The sequence below is a fragment of the Pinus tabuliformis genome, chromosome 3_2 (assembly GCF_031772625.1).
Source record: "Pinus tabuliformis cultivar Carrire ecotype Pingquan chromosome 3_2, CPIR1, whole genome shotgun sequence".
Lineage (NCBI taxonomy): Eukaryota > Viridiplantae > Streptophyta > Pinopsida > Pinales > Pinaceae > Pinus > Pinus tabuliformis.
Window position 1 is genome coordinate 604,244,321 of NC_142302.1, and position 5,784 is coordinate 604,250,104.

Sequence of the window (5,784 nt, forward strand, 5' to 3'; positions counted from 1 at the left end):
TGCCTTGATAGTGATTGAGTGGAGCTCAATATTTACTTTGGATTATGACTTATTATTCATATCTCATACTTTACATTTTAAACTTTATATCTTTCTCTTTCCCTTTTTTTATGAATCTTGTTCAACCTCGAGCATTGGTACTCCTTTGTCTTATGAAATTATGAAGCATTAAGCCATATGTGATCCATATAATAACCAACCCAAAAGGAGGGACAATGGAGGTGAGAATGATAGAGAAAATTTTGTATGGTTTGGAACCTGGAAACATTACCCCTATCAAAGTTCCTTAGTGCTATTCCTCTACCTAAGAGTGAAAACACCTGAATAAGAGATGACAATTAACACCAAAGTGAAAGAGTGAAAATGAGAAAAATCTAAGCATCGTGATCTATTAACAAATTCAACTGATGATGACTAATTTAATCCCAAATATATATTTCATTAACACTTACTATCTGCCAATGAAAAAATGCACGTCATGTCTCTTGGGCACAAAAATTATCAAATGAGTTGAGAACCATGTGGTTAGAGAAATTTTGAGGTAAAACATGAGCCTCCTAAGAAATATTATTAAATAATAGTTGAAATAATAAGATAAGATTAGATTACCTCATCAATTTTTGGAGGGAAAAAAGAAAAAAAATACTTTTTCAACTCATATTTTCAACTTATCTCCTTATGATTTTACACAAATTTTGAGTGTGGGTACTTTTTGTATGATGAATTTAATTTTGCATCCAAGAAGAACCCATGTTGCATACTGTTGATGAACCCTACTACACGACAAATGTGAAATACATTAAAAATGTTATTGCAATCATGATTTTTCATGTATTTCACATTTTTCATGTAGTAGGGTCCATCAAAAGAATGGAACATGGGTAATCCTTAGATGAAAAATTAAATTCCCCATCCAATGAGTACTCCAACTCAAAATTTGAGTAAAACCATAAGGAGATAATTTGAAAATACAAATTGAAAAGTAGTTTTTTTACTTTTTGTCTTTTTACCCTTTTACTCCAAAAATGATGACTCATCCTCCATGGTTAACATTATCATATGGAATCCTATTCATTCTTATAAAGTTGATTTTTGTTGTACATTTTTTGTTAGGCCCATTTTTTACCTCAAAACTTCTCTAATGACATCACTATGCAATTATTTATATGGAACCATGGGTTTCAATTATAAAAGTACTACCTATTATCAAAATAATAGGAGAAAATTCATCCCCTAGTTACCCCTAGACATGAGAGGTAGGATGGCCTATATAAAATAAAAATGAAATGTGTTGGTGGTTAAGTTGTTCAACAAAAAGGTGCTTGAACAACAGGGTCAATGGCTTAGTTTATACAACACGAAAAATAATATATAGAAAGTCCAAATTTGAGACCTAAATAGTTAATTTCTTCTCTCCTTAACATGATATCTTAGTTAAGAATAGAACTAATTGTTCTTAAGTAATGATATGGTTTAAGAGAGGTAATAGAAAGGTTTTCAAATGTGTTAGTTGTATAGCCAAAATTATTATTTCCTTTATGCCAAAACTTCCTTTCAATTTGGACGACATGCTTAAAACTCACTCCTATTTATTAGATATCTAAAATTTACATGTCAATATGGATGTATTTATGTGAAGCACCATGGTACATGAATACCCAATGCTTGACATTTTCATAGATGTGATTTTTTTATCGAAAATGAATAGAAGGAACACACGTGTTCTTAAATAAATTGGCTTCATCCTTCTTGGAGAACCATACACTTGGTGTATCAGTGTTCCCTTCTTGATGTAATCTAAAAGATTTCACTATGTGTAACATACAGCCTCAAACACAATGATTCCCTCCTTGATTTCTATGGTTACTTATTGAGAATGGTTTATCCACAAAATCTTAACATGGAGATTTATTTTCAAAAGGGAGAAGGTGATTTCTTCTTTATTTGAATATTTTTTCACAAAAAATTACCCTTATTTGGTTAGGTTGGCTCTCTAAGCCTTATCGATCCATATTTCAATCAAAATGGGGAATATCTAACTTATGACCTTGAATAGTGGGAGGGTTTAGTAAAGATGGATTCATGGAAATTATTATCAATTAAAAAATTTTACAAAATTAATTTAGCATTTCTTCTTGTTCTCTTTAAAAAGATTTCTTAATTAACAAGTCATTAAGATTATACTTTGTTATTTTTTCTTTTTTTGATTGGAAAGGAAGATAGTTAAATAAGTTGTGTCTATAAAATAGTCAAATATCTTGTATACTATAAAAGAATCATGGATAATACATATTTGATAGGATTATTTTCAATTGAGGAAAAACTCTACATACCAATAAAATAAATAAATATATATATGGTAAATAAAACATCAATTAAAATAATAAATAATTAATTTATTCATTTATAACTTAAAATATGGTCAAGTAATCTCCTTAAAAAATAGAGTATAAAAGAATCGATGTATTATAGGTCCATATGGAAAAGCTAATAGATAACTACAAGATGATAAAGATTTATTTATATCCCAATTGAAAATGAATAGCCTAGAAAATGAAAAGTAAGAAAAGTAAAAAATTGGTGGAGAAAGCTATTCACTAATCAGGTACACTAATGGATGCATGGTTGATGTGGAAGAAAGAGTGATGGTTTATGTTTCAATGTCATGAGTGGTGTTGGGGAGTGATGGCCAATTTTGATGATGATAATGTGAACCACATGGATAAGTGATGATTCATATTTACAATGAAGAAGTAACTGATATTTATACTTTTCACCCGTTACTTTTCCAAATGGATGGCCAATTTTGATGATGATAATGTGAACCACATGGATAAGTGATGATTCACATTTACAGTGAAGAAGTAAATGATATTTATACTTACACAACTTACTTTTCCAATGGCTCAAATGCACACTTGAATTAAGGATGGCTAAAGGTGAATAACAAGGAAAAACGTTTGACAATAACAGAGTGCAACTAAGAAGAAAGGGTCGTCATCAATAAGGAGCCAAAATGTCAATGATGAAAAAGAGATCATGGCATCGATGAGGACGATGTGGCAAATGTCAATGATGAAAAAGTGGTCTTCATAATGACGAAGTGGCCAATGTTGGTGATGGAAAAGTGATCTGCATAATGAGGAAGTCGCAATCTCAATGATGAAAAAAGGGGCCATCATTGAGGACGATAAAGAGGTGGCAGTCGACAACGCGGAGATGGTCGCATCTATTCCATCACGTAGCTTTTTTAGTTCACTGTACATTTCAAAAGCCACAATTCCGGAGAAAAATACTTTTCAAGTTAGACAAAGGGTTCCTTCTCACCGCACCTACTTGCGGATTTAAAGATGAAACGTGAGAATGAAATGCTTTATCGTTCACATTTTTACGAAATACTTTATCATCGGTCGGAAGCACATGCAGGATGGATTGTCGCAATCCGTCATGGATCACGGAATAATTTTAAAAGCCTAGACGCCATGCCATACTCATGGGTGGCCCCATAGATTGAAATTAGTAGTCCTCAACATTCCCTTAAAAACAATTATTTCTCCTGAAAAGATTAAGTTATTATGGTGGCCTTCCTATTTTGCTGATGTGCAAGTAATTACCAACCTATTTACATAAACTTGATAGGACAATTTTACATTATTGAAATTCATTCGACAGCACGATAATGCTGTTCTCTTTTATCATATCAGCAGCGGTGTGAATGATCACTGCCACTGTGTTTTAGCTTTTAACAGTCCTACACTTTATTTAAACCGTTGAGGCTCATTAATAACAATTACACAAGTTTATACAGTCAATTATCTGCTTTATAAATAGTCATAAATAGGTTATATTTCTATGTGGCATACATGGAAAAAATCCTGAAACTGGAGGGGGAAAAGACGTTAAAACTCTTGGAGGAGGAAGAAAAATGGAGGCTTAAAAGTCGTGTACTGTGGGTGAAGACGGGGACAAAAACACGAAATATTTTCACATGTATGCAAACAAGAGGAAGCTAAAAAAACTCTATCATATGTATTAAGGATAAGTACTGTAATGTCTTAAATACTCAGTCGAATATGGAACAGGAGGCCGTCAAACATTTCAGAAGTTAATATGATGAGTAGGAAAATAATCACTCCACACAAATGAATTTCATCACAAATTTAGGTGTCATGTTCACAGAAGAAGATAATGTTGTCATAGGGGGCGATAACAAAAGATGAACTGACAACAATTTTAAAGGGTTGTGTAAAGGACAAAAGTTCGGGTCCAGATGGTTGGGGAGTTGAACTATTCATACATTTTCTGGAATTGATGTTGCCTGATCGATTGCAAGAATCTAGGATCAAGGGTTATTGTCGAATACAGACCTAAGTCACTTTGCAACTCAGTATATAAGATGATCTCAAAATTGATAGCATCCAAGATAAAAAGGTCCCTTCATGAACACATCACTCCAGAGCAGTTTCGTTTCTTGGAAGGGAGGCAGATTCAGGAAGCCATATCAATTTCTCAAGAATGTTTGCACACTATTAAAACTCGTAGGAGAGAAGCATGCATGCTAAAGGTAGATTTGGTAAAAGCATACGATTGTGTAGACTGGGAATATTTGACATTGCCCCTTTCAACATTAAATGGATAATGACATGTATCACCACCTCAAACTATGCAGTGCTCATAAATGGCCCCCCCCCCGCAAATTTCTTCAGGGCGTTCAAGGGCTTGAGACAGGGTTGTTCATTATCCCCACTCCTATTTCTTCTCATGATGGACGGTCCGAGTTGTCGGATTCGACGAGCGAGGGTTTGTGGTTTTCTATCGGGAGTACAGGTATCTAGACACATAAACATCACCCATCCAATGTTTGTAGATGACTTGTTATTCGGTGGAAATGCAAAAAGACATGAATGGGAGCAAATTTTTCAGATTTGGTCGGAATTTTGGGGAGACCACAAGACTTCATTATGAGTCAGAAAAAATCAATTTTGGTTTCAGCAGACCTGGAGAGCAATGCATGCAGGGAGATATGTGACCTATTTGGAATAACTACTAGACATCTTGAAGGAGGTCTAACATTCTTGGGTTTTTGACTTAAGCCAAATAAGTATGGAATAAAGGAATGGGATTGGCTTATTGGAAGATTTGAAAAAAAAAAAATCAGGATGGACAATAAAATGGTTGACTCTGGGAGGGCAACTGACTCTCATCCATTCTGTACTCAAAATATCTCAATATACTCGATGCATTTGTTCATGTTACCTAAATATATTGTCTAGAAGATGGATTCTATCATGGCTAGATTTTTATGGTCGGTTCTCTACAAAGAGAAAAATATACATTTCGTAAGATGGGAAAAAATAACAAGGCTCGTGGAACAGGGAGGATGGGGCATATTTGACACTCATCATTTTAATAGGGCTCTAATCATCAAAAACATGTGGAGAGCGATGTCAAAAGAAAACATATGATCCAGGATTACCAGAGACAAATATATGAATCTAAAACATTTTACCATATGGATGAGGGGAGGAGCCAAGGGATAGAAGGGAACTTCATATATGTAGAAAACATCTTAAAGAACTGCATATGGCTAATGGGTTTCCTGAAATGGGAAGTAGGGAATGGAAAAATAATTGAGATTGGTTTGGATGCCATTAAGGGCATCTAACGGAATCACACTTTATTGGCATACATCACTCTTTCCCTCCATAACAGGGATATCAATTACATTTCACATATCAAGAAGGATCACAATCAATTAACATTTATTCAAAATCGATATAGTTC